Raw genomic sequence first — 19,131 nt, 5'->3', positions numbered from 1 at the left:
CTTAGTTTATTATTACTGTTGAAATGCCTTTCTGGTCCTGAAAAACTCCTCGTCTGTCTCTTTTGAGTAGAGCAGTCATGTTTGGTGTTTCCTAATCTGATGGGATATTTCCAGAATTTAGGAAACTTTGGACATTTAAAACTAATGCACCTACAATTCAGCAGCCATTTCTTCTAAGATCCTAGGATGAAGTCCACCAGGTTCTGGTGACTTGTGAGCTTTTAGTACTAATAACTTTCTCAGTACTCTTTCCCTGACAAATGTCTTGCTCCGTGATATCTCTGCTCCTTCTCCCGAAGACGCTGTAAGCCAAAACAGATGCAAACTGCTGCATCCGTGTCTGAGAAGAAGCGATTTGTGCAGAATTCTTTAAGCCCTTCAAGACATACCACACCCGTCCCTGAAGATATCAATAATTTTCTACAACTTTGGAAATCACCAAACATTTCTATTAATTATAGGCAGATCCCTTTAAATAGAACTGATAGGTGAAGGCATTTTGGGAGTGTGGAGGTGGGGTAGTGGTCTTTTCTGCTTCAGAGCTCAAAGCTCTAGTTATGTTAAGAGGGGGCATTAGCTGGAGCATTGAGCAGCAACAAGGCAGCACTGTCATCAAATCAACGTTGTTCGATGACAACACAATCTGCCCACTCTTCATACTTCCAGCAGATTCTCCTTGCACATGTTTTAATGCCCTCACTAAAATGTCTTTCAGAGCTGCCAATACCAGATATGAGCACACACCCTGCAGATGCCATTTCAAAGGCAAAATGACACATCTTGCACTGATAAAATGGACTAGATGGCTTTCAAAAATATTTTCAGAAATCATTTAAACACTTTAAAAAGACAAAACATTAAGCAAGAAACAGCTGCTGAGATTTTGGAGGTCTCGGAAGATTCTTCCACATGGTACAATCTGGATGTAATTAAATTCGGCTCAGTGGAATGAGGTGCTGCCTCAACAATCCCTCAACAGGTTGGCCTCCAGAGCATTGAAGGGAGTTCTGAACAACTACATCTCAAGAGTTGTGAAGGAAAGGCTTGTTGACTGCTGATAAATTGACAGTTAAGTGGGTCACAAACCTTAAACCTCCTCTGCCTACTGCAGCAAGTCAAAAAGTGTTGTGAAATGTTGTTATGTTCCTGTGCTCCTGGGTTAATTTTGAACATAGTTTCAATGATTTTTAATACCGTGTTCTGGATGTATGGTGAGAGTAATAAAATAAAAATCAAGAACTATATGTGGCATTACACAAGAGATAGTTCTTTCGTACCCCATGAAGATCTTCCCACTCAGCAACACAGTCTTCATAGTTATTCACTTGAGGAATAGTGGACAACACCCCTCTGAAATGGCTAACAGTACCTTTTGCTACAGCTCAGATCATAAAATAATTACATTTTAAGAAAGAACTTTGAATTGTCCAAGAATGAAAATGTTTCACAATTTAAGAAACACCTCCCAACAGTAATTAAGTGCATTAATTTCAAACACAATTAAGATATGCTAGATATTATTTACACAAGTTATTCCAAGTTATATTATAGCAATTGTTATCAAAAGCTGAAGTGTCTGCAGTTGGATAGCTCCCTCAATCAAATGATTATAGAATAGTAACTTTTACTCAATCCAGCGTTTTTTTAAACCTGGGTGTGGGTGGGCATGCTAGGAGGTGGGTGAGGTTATTGTATTTAATTATCAGCAACTTCTCCTTTAGCGGTGTTTTTTTCTTCACTTACGCAATACTTTAAAAAATTTTTGCAATCATCTGCACATCATACAATGTCTGAAATGTAATTTTACGATTTAATGGCACAACTCTTTCAACAGTTTTCAGTTTAAACATGTATGCTGACAACATTCAGCTCTATCTCATTACCACCATCTCTAAATTATCAGACTGTTTCTCCACCATCCAATGCTGGATCAGCAAAGATTTCCTTCAATTAATATATTGGGAAGATCAAAGCAATTGTCTTTGGTCCGAGTTAACATAGCTGAAAATGGGTTCAGAGGCAAAGAAAGACTACCATCCCACTCCTACAAACTGCATTCCACAACCACCTCTCCCCAGCAACTGTCACAGACTGAATCATATTAGTTACAACCTTGGTATCATTTCTGACCCAAGATGAGTTTCCGACCACACATCTGCAGTAGGCACTTACTTCCACCTCATTACCATCTTCTAAATGGAATCCTGCCTCATCTCATCTGCTGCAGACACTCTCATCCATGTCTTTGCCACCTCAAAGGCTTGACTGCTCCAATGAACTCCGGGCTGAATACCACATTCTACCTTCCATAAACTTCAGGTTATCCAAACTTTGTGCTCTTATTTATATCAAGTCTCATTCACCCATCACCCTATTCTATGCTTGCCGATCATTTGTTCCTGGTTAAGCAACACCTAAATTTCCAATTCACACCTTTGTTTTCAAATACCTCCATGGTCTCACCCCTTTCTATCTCTAATCACCCTCAGCTCTGCAACCCTCTTTATGTACCAATGTTCCTCTACTTCAGGGCTGCTGATCATCACTGATTTTAACTGTCACACCATTGATGGTCGTGCCTTCAGCTAATAAGGTCCCAACCTCAGAAATTTTCTCCCTAACAAGCTTCCATTCTTTAAATAGATCCCTTAAAAATCTCCCTCTTTGACAAAGCTTTTGGTGATCTTCCCCAATATCTCTTAATGTGACATGGTATCAAATTTTATGATATTCCTCTGAAGCATTTGCAATACATTACCGCATTAAAAGGTCATACATAAATATAATTTATTGCTGCATTTTTTGCAACAAGAAAATGCAGAATTAATATTTTGGCTAGACAATACAATTTTCAGGTCATAAAGTCTGGATTTGCGTTGTCTTTCAATGTACCACCTTTTATCAATTGGTAACTATAAATTGTGCACATTCACACAGGTTAAGAGATTCATTTTCATTTATTAAGGCATTGAATCTAAAATAAATTTGACTGACTTGCTATTGAGCAATTTAAATTACATATCAGGCCAGTGACAAGTATTAGTGTTTGCAAATCTGCAAGATGTCCATATTAATATTATTGGCTTAAGTTACCTCATCAAAATTCCATGTCAGAGCACATTCAATAAACACATGTGTTATAATCATGTATAAAATCCAACTAATGGATCGGTTGCTGGATTTAAAGGCAACTTTTACTATTGACATACATTAGATTGTCAAAGGGAAGTGATAATCAGGGAGAATGAAAAATGCAAAAGGTTAACAACATTGGAAATAAGACTAGAACCGGCAAACAAAAGAGGTCTATAAGACTGAGATGAGGAGAAATGTTTTTCTCTCAAAGGGACGTTGGTATGTGGAATTCCTCCTCAGAAAGCAGTGGAAGCTGAGTCATTAAACTTATTCAAGGTAGTTAGATTTTGTTTTATGTAGACAAGGATTATGGGGGCAGATGGCAAAGTGGAGTTGAGACATAATCAGATCAGCTATGATCTTATTGAATGGTGGAGCAAGCTCAAAGGGCTCAACAGCCGACTCCTGATTCTATGTTCATGTGCGGCACGGTAGCACAGTGGTTAGCACTGCTGCTTCACAGCTCCAGGGTCCCGGGTTCGATTCCCGGCTCGGGTCACTGTCTGTGTGGAGTTTGCACATTCTCCTTGTGTCTGCGTGGGTTTCCTCCGGGTGCTCCGGTTTCCTCCCACAGTCCAAAGATGTGCAGGTTAGGTTGATTGGCCAGGTTAAAAATTGCCCCTTAGAGTCCTGGGATGCGTAGGTTAGAGGGATTAGTGGGTAAATATGTGGGGGTAGGGCCTGGGTGGGATTGTGGTCGGTGCAGACTCGATGGGCTGAATGGCCTCCTTCTGCGCTGTAGGGTTTCTATGATTTCTATGATTCCCATGAGTCGGCAATTTGACCCCTCAGGTCTGCTGTATGATTCAGTAAAATCATGACTGATCAGAGTGCAACCTTAACTCCACTCCCTGCCTGCCTCCCATAACTCTCAACTCCCTTGTAAATCATAAATCTGTCTAATTTAGCCATGAATATACTCAATAATCAAGCATCCACTGTGTCATCCAAGCTGGTTTCCACAAGGATCGCAACACAGGGGAACAGGTGGGGGCCCTTACCACTTACATTGAAAACGGCTTTCAGAAAAACTTGACAACTGCTGTGTTCCTCGATCTCACAACCACCTATGACATAGTTTGGCACAATGGCCTCCTCCTGAAACTGTGACGGGCCATTCTGCCCATCAGGTCTGCGACAGAACATCCCACCCAGTCCTGATTCCTCTAACCCCACGTATTTACCCTGCTAATCCCCCTATTCTACACATCTTAAGACACTAAGTGCAGTTTAGGCCAGTCAACCTAACTTGCACATCTTTGGAGTGTGGGAGGAAACTGAAGCATCCAGAGGAAATCCACGTAGACACAGAGAGAATGTGCAAACTCCACACAGACAGGCACCCAAGGCAGGAATTGAACGCAGGTCCGTGGAGCTGTGAGGCAGCAGTGAACAGTCAAAGATTCAGAGTTCAACTTGGACAGGCAAAAAGTACATGGACAAACCAATGGACCCCCCCCAAGGCTCAGTACTGACTCCAATCCTGCTCAATTTGTACAAAAATGATCTTCCAAAAGACCTCCTGAAAATTCATATATGCTGATGGCATCTGCCTCACAACTCAAGCACCTAACTTTGACACCTTGGACTGGATCCTAAAACAAGGACTTGTCAAAACTTGAACAACACTTGGCGACTCAATCCAAGTCCTGCAAAAATACTATCCAGCTTATTCCATCTTCACAATGTGAAAGTCAATAAAGAGCTCAACATTCAAATGAATGGCTACAAGTTAAAGTACCACCCAACTCCAACATACCTCGAGTTACCCTACGTAGGAAGGGCACTGACCTTCCGGGAACACCTAAAAATAACTGCAGCCAAGGTCAATACCAGAAACAACTTGATTGCCAAACTAGCCGGCCAATGTGGGGTGCTGCTACCACCACCCTCTGAACCTCAGCGCACACACTCTCATACTCAGTAGCAGAATACCGCACTCCTGTGTGGTCGAGATCAATGCACACATGCATTTGTACCCCTTTCTTTCCCTTATCCCTCTTTTAGCGTACAAATGCAAAAAGGGGCAGATATTGTGAAAACCCTTTCCCACGTTTTGTGTGTGTTTGAACTAAACGAACGCTTTGATTTTATATTATGAGTTTGTTGTGCGATTATTCACAGAGGATTAGAACACTCCAAATATACGGGTTGAGGAAAACAGGCCATCGCTTATAAAGGGGAAAATCAAAAATTAAAAACAACTTTGTTTATGGGTGGGTAGTGAGGGGAGAAATCACGTCCATTTAAATTAATCCCCCTTCTGTCCAATATACTCCTCAAGGACCAATATTGCACACAGTACCGTAAGTGTGGGTTAAGGAATACCATGTGCAGCCACAACAAGACTTACTACTTTCAGACTCCTTGCCCCTTGCAGTAAAGTCCAACGGTCAATTCATCTTCCTAATTACTTGTAATTGCACGTTAACGTTTAGCGATTCACGTACAAGGACACACCGATCCCACTGTGTCACAGCAGTCAGAAATCTCTCTCCATTTAAATAAGATTCTGTTTTTCTATTCTTCCAACCAAAGCGGATAACCTCACATTTTCTCATATTATACATGATCTGCCAACCTTTTGCCCACTTAACCTAGCTATATCCCTTTGAGACTCTGTTTCCTCCCCTAAATTGCTTTTCTACCTATATTTGCATCGTCAGCAAATTTGGCTACATTACATTAGGTCCCTTCATCCAAATCATTAATATAGATTGCAAATAGTTGAGATCCCAGCTCTGATCCCTGTGGCACCATACTATTTAGTCTGTCAACCTAAAAATGATGCTTTATTCTAACTCTCTGCTCTGTTAGTTAGCCAATCCTCTATGCATGTTAATATATAATTCCCAACACCATGAACTCTTATCTTGTGTTTTTATATGTGGCACCTTTATTGAATACCTGTTTAGAAATCCAAATACACTATATCTGCTGCGACCCCGTCATCCACCCTACTCGTCACAACCTCAAAAAATCCTTCCCTCCATCCTAATGTAGAAAGTGAGGACGTGCAATTATCAGCAAGCAAAGTTCAGCACCATTCTCAATTCCTTAGATACTGAAGCAGTCCATGTCCATAAGCATAAGATCTAGATAACATTCAGGACTGGACTGATAAATGGCAAATAATATTCACGCCACACAAGTGCCAGGGAATAACCATCTCCGACAAGAAAGAACATAACCATCTCCCCTTGACATTCAACTGCATTACCATTGCCAAATCCCGCACATCAACAACCCAGGGGTTAGCATCGATCAGAAACTGAACTGGACCAGCCATATAAGTATGGTGGCAACATGACCAAGTCAGAGGCTGGGAATTCGGCAGAGAGTTAACTCATCTCCTGACTCCCCAAAGCCTGTCCACCATCTACAAGCCAGGATTGTGATGGAATATTCTCCACTTGCCTGGATGACTGCAGCTCCAATAACACCCAAGAAGCTCACTGGGGGCTAGAACCCTTGACCGAACACTGACATACAAAAAACATCTGAGCCAGCAAAGATCAAAATGTGAAACAACCTACTCTGCAATCTTGCTGGCTCTGCATGGGATGCAGATGCTCGAACCTTAAGGGCCTCAGCTCTTGCCATCGTCTACTCAACTAAAGAGAACTGTGCACCAATATGATACAACTCATCCCTATCATCTCAGGCACTCACCGATCAATCTAACCTCCCTCCCTGGCTCTCAGTCTGGAGCAACATCCCACGTCCTCAGATAAGGAGGTAGATTTGTAACAAGAAAGCTCCTGGAGAAGGCTTACATGAACACAAGTCTTCCACTACACAAGACACTTACCAATCCACCTGCTGCTCATCTCGCATCAGACCAGCCTACATGGCTAGACCACCATGCCAAGGAATAACAGCAGAGGACCTTTGGCAGCAGGAATGGAACCACCATACCAACATTATAAAAGACTTCCTCATCACAAGTTCCACAGCCCACCCAGCTGGCTTCAAACTGCCATGTGGATGTTGGGGACTCATAAACCATTTCCACACTGGCCAAGACCTTCATGCAGCAAATCAGCACGTGGAGCCTTGCAGGGAACCCAGGCTGCAGCTATGGTGCACTCCAATCAATGACTCACATCATTGAAGGCTTCCCCCCTGACAAAATGCAGCAGAGAGCTCAAAGAGCTTCAGTTAGCGACTGGGGATATTGCACATGCTAAAAATAAACAGCTTCTCAAGAGGGAAAATACAAAAGTTGTTGGCCTAGCCAGAGACATCCACATCCTATAAATGAATTAAAAACACAGATTCCGGTAACTTCCCAATGGTAAACATATGGTTTCTTGTCTCCTACTTTCTTAAATAGAGGTGCTACATTTGTGTTTTCCCAATCCACTGAGACCTTTCCAGAATCTAGGGAATTTTGTAAGATTACAACCAATTATGCAGCCAACTTTTAAGACTCTAGGATGCAGGCCATCCGTTTCAGGATACTTGCCAGCCCTTAGTCTCACTAGTTTACCTAGTACTGTACTTTTTCTATAGTGATTCTTTTAAGTTCCTTTGTCCCTTTTGCCCATTAATCTTCTATTATTATTGGTACGACTTTTGTACCACAAAGATAGCGACAAAATTCTCACTCAAAACCTCTGCCATTTCCTGGGTTCCCATTATGAATTCCCCAGTCTTATCCTCTAAGGGAACAATATTTACTTTACTGTTTCCCTTTTTATCTTTATAGCTTGTAGAAGCTCTATTTGTTTTTATACTTATCAGTTTATTCTCATATTTTAATTTCTCCCTTTTTTAAAAAACAAATTGCTGATTTCTAAAATTTCCCCAAACTTCTGGCCTGCCACCAATTACACCTTTTCTTTCAATTTGATATCCTCCTTAACTTCCTTCTTTCATCATCATGGATGATGTATTCTTTTTGTCGCATCTTTCTTTCTCAAAGGAATATATCTTTGTTGAGTTATGAAATATCTCCTTAAATGTCTGCCATTGCTCATGTGTAATGTTAAAATAATAAACAAGAAATACATTGACTCGGCATGCACCATTTCAGACAGAAGCACCACAAAGTAACACTAATGTATACATTATATACCTGAAGAGATTGTGATGTGCGGCAGCCCAGTAGGTATCAAAAATGTATTATATTTCACTTATTAGAAATCCCCAGTATGCTTCCCATTTTAACCATGTGAAGAAATTCGCTATAATAGATAATATTTCCTTTTCTCCACATTAGACCGCAGAATATTAGAGTAAAACCACTCAATCACTTGATAACAATCTCCCAAAAAATCATTTTAACTTTCACATATGAATCAAGGATTTTATACAAGTCATTAAGTTTATCATTTTTGAACAAATCCACCAGTACAAATCGGTTTTCAATAATAAATCTGATGAAACATAAAAGCCAAAATTTTAAGCAACAACAAAAGTACATCTCACTGTTCTAATGTGAGCAATGTATATTTTCCCCAACTGTTTGCACACATTTAATTTCTGATCCATTATGAAGGTGAGGTAGTATTAGCCTAACTCAATCATGGTGATTTTCATCTGCCTTCGCTACTCACACTGGTTAGGGCTTCATTAAGGTATAATATACCATTTAAAGCAAAATAGTGTGTCACTTTTTAAAAAAAAGTTATGCTTGTGATGGTACGACAACATTCCAGTCAGACAACTTGAAAGTTCGGCTGAAACAATCTAATAACCTGTCAAGTAATAATGGTGGAATGGCAATTGTATTTTGCATCATCAAATTTATGCTCTAATGTGATTCTCCCTACAATCAAATACTTTCTCAAGGCAGTTGAACTAAGCGGTGATGAGAAATTATGAAACTGTACTCAAACAAGGAGTCGGCAGCTTCAGAAAATGGGGCTGAAAAGAAAATTGGCTTCTGAAAAATTGTCAAAAAAGATAAATCAGTGCATTGAGGCACTGAAAGGCAAAAAGACCCTTGTACATAAAACACACAAGACATTATTCCTCTGAGAAACCAGTTTGCCGATAGCAACTTTCTTTTTCTATAAACTCTATTACTCATTTGGGCAACTATTGTCAAACTTGGTGTAGCATCTGGGACATACAACCAATCTAAAATGAAGAAAAATGGCATCAGATTGCCAGTTAAATCTAGTAAATGGTGTAAGGTGGGTTTATTAAGCCACATATAGAGAATAGTTTAAATCACCAATTAGCATTTTTGGATGGGCGAGTGCAGAAGGAGGCCATTTGGCCCATTGATACAATCCCACCCAGGCCCTATCCCCGTAATCCCACGTATTTACCCTGCTAATCTCCTGCCACTAAGGGGCAATTTAGCATGGCCAAATCAGTCTAACCCACATCTTTGGACTGTGGGAGGAAACCAGAGCACCCGGAGGAAACCCACAGAGACATGGGGAGAATGTGCAAACTCCACACAGACAGTTACCCGAGGTCGGAATTGAACCCGGGTCCTGGTGCCGTGAGGCAGCAGTAACCATTGTGCCAATCGTTGCAATTTATTGTTGATTTGATCCAGCTCAAGACAATATTGATCACTCCAATTCCTTGTTTGGTATTGTCTTCGAAGGAAGTATCCACATTTTGGAATGCCAATTTTAGACTGCAAAATTCTAAGCAATAAAAGGAGATGGAGTGAACATCCTCAACTCAGCATAACATGTTTACAATGATCTCACTTCACATCAACTTTAAAAAAAAGTTAGTGATCCCATTCCTTTCTCAGTAGCTGCGTTAGAAAATATCAGCAGAAACCCAATATAGCAGGTTAATTTCTTCTGATCAATTTCCTCCAACGCCCATTGAGACGGGTAATTTCAGTGGAAGAATATTGTTTGAAAACTACATGCACTTTGTAAAAATAATTAATTCACCACACCAATAGCAAAGTAAATATTTCAACAATATTTCTCCAACCCTGAAAGGGAGCCGGAAACTATTTTCCAAGCAGCATGTGGGTCAGAGGTAGATGCATTAAACTCACCCTTGTAGCAATCAGACCACTTTCACTCCGAAATAATACATCGCGGGCAGGGCTGGCCCGATTAAATAACTGACTTCTGAACGATTCAACAATAAAAATTTTTTTAAAAACAAACCTTTACAAAGAAAAAACACCGTCCCTTTAAATTTAAACAATTAGATCCCTATTATTTTACCTTCAAGCACAATCCACCTCGTCCTGCTAGCCAAGTGCACTAACTATCCTTCCCTGCACCTCTAGTCAAAAACCATTTGAGGTCGCTCTGCATTATCTTTTTGTAAAAAAAGAAAGATGTTTTGTACTTGAAAGTTTCCAGATTGCACTCAACTATGTACAGTAGTTTCAAATAATGAATAAGGGAGGGAAATACACTTGATTTGCACGTTCACCGCAGTTCTGAGCAAAGCCCACACCTAATTTGCCGCAAAGTAAGAGTGACAACTAATGTTACTTTATAGCAGACAAATGAAACTGAAATGTTAATGTGTACCGTCGTCAGACTTTTCTCCTGTCAAATCCGGCATTCATTTGATAGAAATTCTCAAGTTGGTGGATTTCAGACTAGTCTCTGGTGATAATTATACAACTTAAATCCTCGCACTGTCAATAAAGTCCCCGGGTTAACAATTACCCTCCCCAAAAGGGGAAAAAAAAACTTAAACCTACTGGAGAATTTAATTATTTAAATGCGCATCACAATCGCGTGCACTTCCTGAAATAAAGCTGGGCAGTTTTTTTTTAAATTAATTTTCCTCCCCAGCCAGCCAGCCCCCCAAAGCCTCGACTCTCCCCATGTTTTATTTTTTTGTTCTTTTCCCCCTCCTCCCTTTCTCACGTTCTCTCGCAAAATCCCACCCTGAGATTTCTCTTCCTCAAACACTTCTTGTATTTTTTTTATTTGGGCAGTTTCTCAAAATGGCGGAGTCTATATTCAATGTAAAGGCCTAAAAAGGAGACACGTTGCATTTAAACGTGAATTTTATTGCATCCCTTTCTCTGTTTTTTTAAAAGATACAGAAGGTGGGGGGGAGGAAAAATGAGAGAGTCGGAGCCGAAACATTGTATCGAGCGGCCACTCGCTCCCATTCCCATGGAAGCCTCGCACTTCACTCGGGTTCCACAAAATATGCTCTGTGTCACTGGAGAGTTGAGTGTTTGCAATTATTATTATTATAATAAACCACCTCCAACTATCAGCACTCACCAGCAAATGTTCAAACAAACACTCTCTTTCCTCCTCTATCCAAACTGGGGATTTTCCCCCCTTTCTCTCATTTTTTTTCCTCTTTTTTTCCCCCCCTCCCCCGTTATTAATTATTTTATTTCTAATTGCTGAAGGGGACTTGTGTTGCTCTGGCAGACACACTCCCGGCTCCTCTGCAAATACTTTTTAATGATCATTATTTAAGTTGCAACCAAATGCAATTAGGATAGAAGGAAATTAGGAAAGGAGAGGAAGGTTGAAAAGGGGGTGATGGTGGGGAAGGGGGTGATGGTGGGGAGGGGGGGAAAGAATGAGATGAAGGTGGGGGGTTAGTGGTGGTGAGAGGAAGTTAAATACTCAACCCAGCTGGAGGGAGCACCCACAAACATCATTCGTTGTCTGAGGGCTTTTGATCCTAATTTATTTTATTTTTTTGCTTTGCTTTCCCCCCCGCACCCCCTCCCCCCAAAAAAATAAAAAACAAATTGCACCGTTTCTTACCCAAATTCTGTCACGAGTAGCAGACAAATTTTCCAGGTCGGCAGTGCGCACGCGCGCGGGACAGCTGCTTGCAAGGAACTGCAGAGAAAAAAAACTAGACACTGAGCCACTCACCGACCTTCTGTGGGTTTTCTTGTTAACGTCTGCCTTTCAATCGCCTTCATTTCCAATTTGCATAGCGTTGCGCTATCATTTCCACATCAAACTCTGTCGGCCCACTAAGTAAAATACGCGTACTAAATCAAACGCTGGACTATGTGTATCCCTCCACCCCCGAATAGGAAACTTGCACTAATATGTTTAGTTATTTGAAGGCAATGATGCCTCTGATTCATATTTCTTTCTTTTTGTGTGTGCGTTATTCTAAGTTACTATTGCTGCAAAGACTAGTTTTTGTCTCTGGTGGCTGGGTGGATTTTCTTCTGTTTCCCATCCTTTCCTCTGTTTCCCATCCTTTCCTCTGTTTTCTGAGTTTCTGTTTACTCATATTATAACCTTTCAGGTAGAAGTAGGAAAGGGAAATGAAAACAACATTTATTCAGCTGTCATGACTGGTATCTCTGAAAATCTTAGTAATTTTAGCAGACTTTTGCTGAAAAGCTTAACAATTGCAGTCATAAAGTGGGATCTGTAGGACAATTCTTCAGCCCGAGCTGTATTTTCATACCAAAACATCTTTGTCTTTGTCAAAATAAAGTGCAAATAAAACTTTTTAAATTTCCTTTTAATAAATAAGACCCCATGAACCTTTTCTCTTTTGTTCATGGGCTATGAATGTTGTTAGCAAGGCTTACAAAGTAAATGTGTTGATGTTAATAGAACTGGTCAATTAAAGATTCACCTGATGAAGGGACAGCGCTCCGAAAGCTCGTGCTACCAAATAAACCTGTTGGACTTTAACCTGGTGTTGTGAGACTCCTTACTGTGCCTACCCCAGTCCAACGCCGGCATCTCCACATCACAATTAATTCTGACAACCTATCTTTTGTGTTCTTACTTAAGTCAGGTCCAAACTCAAGTTTTGCAGATGAGATTCTTGAGCCGCTTCATAAAGAATAGTGGCTAAGGTGGTTTCCCATTACTTTGACCATGGTTTTCATTATCAGAGTAACTTCTAGAAGCTGGACAGCAATCAAAACAAGAGAGGACCAACTCCCTTTAAGATGAAGGTATCACTCGCACCTGTCAGAAGCAAATACCCCTGCTAGATAGCCATCAAGTATTCAAGGTTGCTCCAGGTGCCATCTTGTCTATACTTGGGCCTGACCCAACCCTTCTGACTCAAAGGTGGAAGGATTATCACAGAGCAAGTGGCTACTCCATCTGGATATAAATAGCGTGCTGGAGGTCCCCCAAATATTTAAAGGCATTACAGGACAATTTGGACAAAATCAGCAGAACCAGTACAGAAGGGTCGGGGAAGTTTCAATGTAAGTTACACCCAACAACAGCTTGTATTTATCCAGCAAATTAGAGGACAGGGCAGGGGAGTTTTCCTGCAAAGTTGGCCTGGTGGGCTTGGGGAAAGGAAGGAATTGACAAAGACAGTCAATTACATGGTCTTAATCTTGGAGATAAAGAAGTCCATGTTATTTACTCACCATATCCACGTTACTCACACCTGTTATTTGATGTGAAAGTGGAGGAGAAGGAAGTTTAAAAAGACAGTTCGCAATAGAAAAAATAAATGATGGTTATCTTCACATTCCAGGATGATTCTGTAATATGAACACATATGAACAAAACATTCCAAGATGCTTCACAGGAACATTATAAAGCAACATTTAACACATAGAACCATAGAATCCCTATAGTGCAGAAGGAAGGCATTCAACCCATTGAGTTTGCACCATTGAGTTTGCACCTACTCTCCAAAAGAGTATCTGACCCAGTCCCGTCCCCCTGCTCAATCTCTGTAACCCTACATGTTTATCAGGGCTAATCCACCTAACCTACACATCTGTGGACTATGGGAGGAAACCAGAGCACCCAGAGGCAAAGCATGCAGACACAGGGAGAATGTGCAAATTCCACCGAGACAGTCACCCAAGGCAGGAAATGAACCTGGGACTCTAGTGCTGTAAGACAGCAGTGCCAACCACTATGCCACCATGCCACTATTGTGATGGGCGATATGATCAAAAGCTTGGTCAAAAAACTTGGTAGGTTTTGAACAATGCCTGAAAAGGAGGAAAGCGAGGTAGCAAGGTGAAGAGGTCTAAGGAGCAAATTCCAGACATTAGAGCCTAGGGTAGAGAAGACACAGCCACTTATGGTGAAGTAATTAAAAATGAGGATGTGCAAGAGGCCACAATTAGAGGATTGCTGATATCTTGGAGAGTTGTGGGGCTGGAGGAGATTAATGATAGGGAGAAACAAAGAGAGATTTGAAAATGTGAAAAAAAATTGAGATGTGAATTTCAAAATTGAGGAATGCTTAGCCAGTCACAGCCAGCTAGATGAAGAATCATTGGAGAAGGATAGTATGGCCAAAATTATCAAAGGTTACAGACATATTGAGAAGGACAAGGAGTTATAATTTAACTTTGTCACGGAAACATAGGGTGTCATTTGTGACAATGATAACTGTTTTGGTATTGGTAGCAGGGGGAGAAACCTGATAGGAAGGATTGAAACATGAAGCTCCAGGAAAGATGGGCATGGATTTGGGAGGCAATAACTTGTTCAAAGACTTGGAGAGGAATGCAAGGTTTTAAATGGAGTAGTAGTTTCTTAGGATGGTGGGATCAATGGTTGTCTTTTTGAAAAAGTGGTGATGATGGTCGATTTAAAAGGAAAGAGAAACAATATCTGAAGAGAGAGAGCCATTACCAATATCGGCTAACATGCGGATCACGAAGGGAAGTTGGGTGGTCAGCAGTTTAGTGGGAATAGGATCAAGGGGCCAGGAAATGAGTCTCACGTGGGCAAGATGAGCTCAGAGAGACCATGATGGGAAATAGGAGAAAAACTTGAGAATGATGCAAATTAGAGGCCAGGGCAGGGGAGTTTTCCTGCAAAGTTGGCCTGGTGGGCTTGGGGAAAGGAAGGAAGTGACAAAGACAGTCAATTGCATGGTCTTAATCTTGGAGATAAAGAAGTCCATGTTATTTACTCACCATGTCCACATTACTCACACCTGTTATTTGATGTGACAGTGGAGGAAAATCATAGAATAGAAAATCATAGAAACCCTACAGTGCAGAAGGAGGCCATTTGGCCCATCGAGTCTGCACCAACCACAATCCCACCCAGGCCCTACCCCCACATATTTACCCGCTAATCCCTCTAACCTACACATCCCAGGACTCTAAGGGGCAATTTTTAACCTGGCCAATCAACCTAACCCACGCATCTTTGGACTGTGGGAGGAAACCGGAGCACCCGGAGGAAACCCACGCAGACACGAGGAGAATGTGCAAACTCCACACAGACAGTGACCCGAGCTGGGAATTGAACCCGGGACCCCGGAGCTGTGAAGCAGCAGTGCTAACCACTGTGCTACCGTGCCGCCCAGAGGAGAAGGAAGTTTAAAAAGACAGTTCGCAATAGAAAAAATAAATGATGGTTATCTTCACATTTCAGGATGATTCTGTAATATGAACACTTTGGCCGACCCAATAGTGTTTTATGTGGTCTAGCCAGACCTGGCAGTAAACCAGTTGTTTGCCACATCCATTCAAATCTATGCCCTTGGGCCTAATGGAATGGAGATGAGAACCGTACCAGCGGAATGACCAGGGTGAGAAAGAGTAATGGCTTAAGTGGGGATTGTTGCATTAAAGGTGGAGATGTGGCTACAGCAGAGCATGTCAGTCACAGCAGAATTGTCATGGTGAACAGAGTGCCAGAGGCCAATTGTTGAAATTTGAAAGTAAACCACTTACATTTGTATTTTCCCCATTGTTTTATGCTGGTTTAAGATTCAATTAGCCCGGAACAAGCCCTGCTCAGAAAACTGGCCAGACCTCAGAACAAAATTGCAAGTTTCCACCAATTGCACTGCTTAAGGAATGCTCTTCAAATTGCATGAATTTTTGGACATGCAGACACCAGCAGGCATGTTGTAACAGTTTATCAAAAAATCATTTTTCCCAAGAAACTGACTGTGTACAAATGAAGCGAGTAAATAGGTCTTTATCATGTTTGTAAAGATATTTTCGTAATTTTAAATCAGGGTGGGATTCGCCCCCAAAAATTCTAAATGCCAAATTCGCGTAAAAACTGGAGAAAATCCCACTGGGTTTTTCAGCGGGATTTTCAAAATGAATCTCCCACACTCTGTGCATCACAGAATGCCCTAGCGTGAATCACGCTAAAAATTAGTGGCTGGGGCCTATTCCCCCTGAAGAGGTCAGCAGCATGGCGCTGAACAGGCCACTGCGTGTGTGCCAATCTGGCAGAACGTAAATTGGCGAATTCACAGACACCCTGTGCTGCCAACCTCCCAATTTCTGGCCAACTCGATCGCTGGCCAGCACAGCAACCCTTCATCACTGCCCCTCCAATCCCTCCACGGCCCCATTGCTGGCCTCCCAGATGTGTCTGGGCCAGGCCTGAACCGCCCCCTGCCTTAGCCCGCCTCAGTCTCCCCCCCCCTGCCCCACCGGCAGTTCCGATCCCCTTAACCCCCCCTCCTCCACCGGCAGCCCCGGCCCCTGCCCCCCCCCCCCCCACGAAGTCCCGACACCCCAGCAGGCCGACCCCACCCTCCCAACCTGATGGCCAGCCCCAGGCTCTGGCCTCCCTCCCTCTGTCACTGATCCCAGTGCAGAGTGGCAGCGGGACCCCCCCCCCCCACCAATCTCCCCCAAAGCAGGCCCCCGCCCCATTAGACCCTGTCCTCTCTGACCCTGCCCCCTTGGCACTGTCCAATGCCTGGTGCGCAGTGTCAAGGTGCCCCCTGGGCATTGCCACTTTGCCTCTTAGGCAGTGACAGAGGGTCAGGCTGGCCCTGCCAAGCTGGCAATGCTCGGGGGCACCCCCCCCCCCCCCCCTCTTACCCTCAACCTCCTGGGGGGGGGGCTCCATGGCCTCCTTTGACTCCAGCAGGGCTGGGCTACCCGATTCCCGCTAGTGGGGAGCTGTTGTAAACCCTACTGGAGTGGAACACTCCTGGCAGGGGTGGGGGATGGGAGGAGGGGGGAGGAGACACTGGCAGGCTTGGAGACTTCAGTTCCAGCCCGCTAATGGGATGCAAATGAGTGTTAAAATAATTTATTCAGCTCCGCACTGATTTCTGGCACGGAGCTGGTGACTCCAGAAATCCGGTGGCCGGAGATGTGTGGAAGTCGTGGCGTCCAGCGGGAAGCCCGCTACACGGCCTCCACTGATGTCTCCCGGCCCACAGAACTGCTAGAGCAGCACAGCGAGCTGGGAGAATCAGCCCCCCCACCCCGCCCACCCTCCGCCCAGGTTATTCAGATGTGGTGAACAAGATACCCTTACTAAAAATATTTAATTTGGTGATAAACCCATTTTCAGCTGAATTAATAAAACTTGCACCAAGTTACCAATCATAAACACATCAAGGAATATCTTTCATTGAAAGGAAAACAAAGTCATGTTTACATGTTATACATCGCCTTATTTTACAGTTTAATAAGGCAAATTAATTTTATTGGAAACTTGAACTGTAACTTATCCAGTGTAATTGTGGGTGCAACTTTAAAATTGCAATTAGAGTGGATGTTCTTCCACGATATGTTAGCCTACACTTGCCGAAGCTATAGTGAAGTTCAAACTTTTCACCTTTTTACTCAAAGATAGAAATGCAGCACTGTGCCAAAGACTCACTCCCAATCCCAGAATTTCAATGACACAATTTTGGGAAGCGTTACTGATTTTTTTGTTTTTCTGATATGTAGCTGATATCTATCATAAATCACAGTGTATTCATCAACCAAGCATACAAGACAACTCAATTTTTCTAGCTCCAAAATCATGTTTTCCATACATACTAGCATACAGATTTGATGCATGAGTAGCCTACTTGGCCCCTCAAGCCTGCTCCAACATTCAATAAGATCATGGCTAATCTGATTGTACCCTCAACTCCACATTCCTGCCTACCTCCAAAAATCTTTCAACCCCTTGCTCATCAAGAATCTATCTACCTCTGTCCTAAAAATATTAAAAGACTCTTCTTCCAGTGCCTCTTGAGGAGAAGTTTCCAAAGACTCATGACCCTCTGAGAGAAAACTTTTGCCTCATCACTCTCTTAAATGGGCCATGACTTATTTTTAAACAGTGATCCTGGTTCTAGATTCTCCCACAAGAGGAAACATCCTTTCCACATCCACCCTGTCAAGTCCCCTCAGCATCTTACATGTTTCAATCAAGTTGCTTCCTACTCTTCTAAACTCCATTGGATATCAGCCTAGCTTGTCCAACTGTTTCTCATTAGATAACTCGCCCATTCCAGGTAATAGTCTTATAAACCTTCTCTGAACTGCTTCCAACTCATTTACATCCTTCCTTAAGTTAGGAGACCGAGAGGACATGAGGACACCCAGGTCCCTTTGCAATTCAGAACTCGGCAGTCTCTCACCATTTAAATATATGCTTCCTTTTTATTCTTCCAGCCAAAATGCACAATTTCAGGTTTTCCCACATTATACTCCATTTGCCATATCTTTGCCCACTCACTCAACCTATCTATATTTCTTTGCAGCCTTATACATGACCTCCATTTTCATGATATACTCACATTAGTAGTAAACCTCAATTTTGCTTGCCATATGTGCTTGTTTTAGAGATCAAGCAGGTGAAATTGGCTGTGTTGTGAACGGGTGCAGGAATTTCAGACACACTCACTCTATGGGCCCTATTTTATCATTTTGATCCTAAGTGCTGCGCGGACTTGAAACTGGGAGTGTTTCAAATCCAACTTTTAGACCCGTTCTCAGGTGCCCACGTACGCACTCTGCCTGCAAAAATATCAGCAGTCCAAATCGCGCTGCACAAGCCTGTGGGCTTAACACGCCCGAAACCCTGCAGCTCCGATCGGTGTCTCCAACTGCGCATGCGCAAAAAAAAAGATAGAATGCTGCTCCCCTGCCACATCCTTCCCAGGCCGGATAATGCCTCCCCCTGCCTCCATAGACATTGCCCCACTCCCCAACATTACTGATCCCCTTATCTCCCATCCCCTCCACCACCCAGACCGATTGCGGGCCCCTCCCCTCTCCCCCCTTCCCCTCCCACCGATCTCAGGCAGTGTGACAGCGGACCTCCTTTCCCCCCCACTGATCACAGGCAGAATGACAGCGGACCCCCCTTCTCCCTCACTGATCACAGGCAGAGTGGC

The 19,131-nt window shown here is 42.7% G+C and overlaps 1 protein-coding gene across 3 annotated transcripts in view; it reads right to left on the bottom strand.

The window, feature by feature from the left end:
- Positions 1-11,941, bottom strand: part of l3mbtl3 (L3MBTL histone methyl-lysine binding protein 3) — a 127,570-nt gene extending 115,629 nt beyond the window's left edge. The window contains exon 1 of one of the 3 annotated variants that reach the window (XM_078213718.1): positions 11,823-11,941. The gene's annotated coding sequence lies outside the window, so the exon portion shown is untranslated. Of the gene's footprint in view, positions 1-10,607; positions 10,930-11,822 lie in introns of those variants that run through there. The other 2 variants (XM_078213720.1, XM_078213719.1) reach the window with 2 other exon arrangements.
- Between the last annotated feature and the right edge of the window lie 7,190 nt (positions 11,942-19,131).

The sequence above is a fragment of the Mustelus asterias genome, chromosome 5 (assembly GCF_964213995.1).
Source record: "Mustelus asterias chromosome 5, sMusAst1.hap1.1, whole genome shotgun sequence".
NCBI lineage: Eukaryota > Metazoa > Chordata > Chondrichthyes > Carcharhiniformes > Triakidae > Mustelus > Mustelus asterias.
Note: the sequence above shows the minus strand (reverse complement) of the source record. Positions and strands in the feature narration are given on the sequence as shown.